General features: G+C 53.4%; 1 protein-coding gene across 2 annotated transcripts in view; it reads right to left on the bottom strand.

Moving 5' to 3' along the window:
* Positions 1 to 223, bottom strand: part of pir (pirin) — a 14,459-nt gene that overhangs the window by 8,043 nt on the left and 6,193 nt on the right. The window lies entirely within an intron of this gene.

The following is a 223-nucleotide window of genomic DNA, read 5'->3' as shown; positions in this document are numbered from 1 at the left end:
GTAGCTCGTCTGTTGGATCAGCCACATGGGCCAGCCTTCACTCCCCACGCGCATCAGTGAGCCTTGGCCACCCATGACCCTGTATGCTTTTACTTCCTTGAACCACTTTTGATGTACTTACCACTGCAGACCGGGAATACCCCACAAGAGCTGCAGGGTTGGAGATGCTCTGACCCAGTCGTCTAGCCATCACAATTTGGCCCTTGTCAAAGTGGCTCAAATC

This window comes from Morone saxatilis, unplaced genomic scaffold (assembly GCF_004916995.1).
Source record: "Morone saxatilis isolate NCDOM2014 unplaced genomic scaffold, NCSU_SB_2.0 Contig11, whole genome shotgun sequence".
NCBI classification, from domain to species: domain Eukaryota; kingdom Metazoa; phylum Chordata; class Actinopteri; family Moronidae; genus Morone; species Morone saxatilis.
Note: the sequence above shows the minus strand (reverse complement) of the source record. Positions and strands in the feature narration are given on the sequence as shown.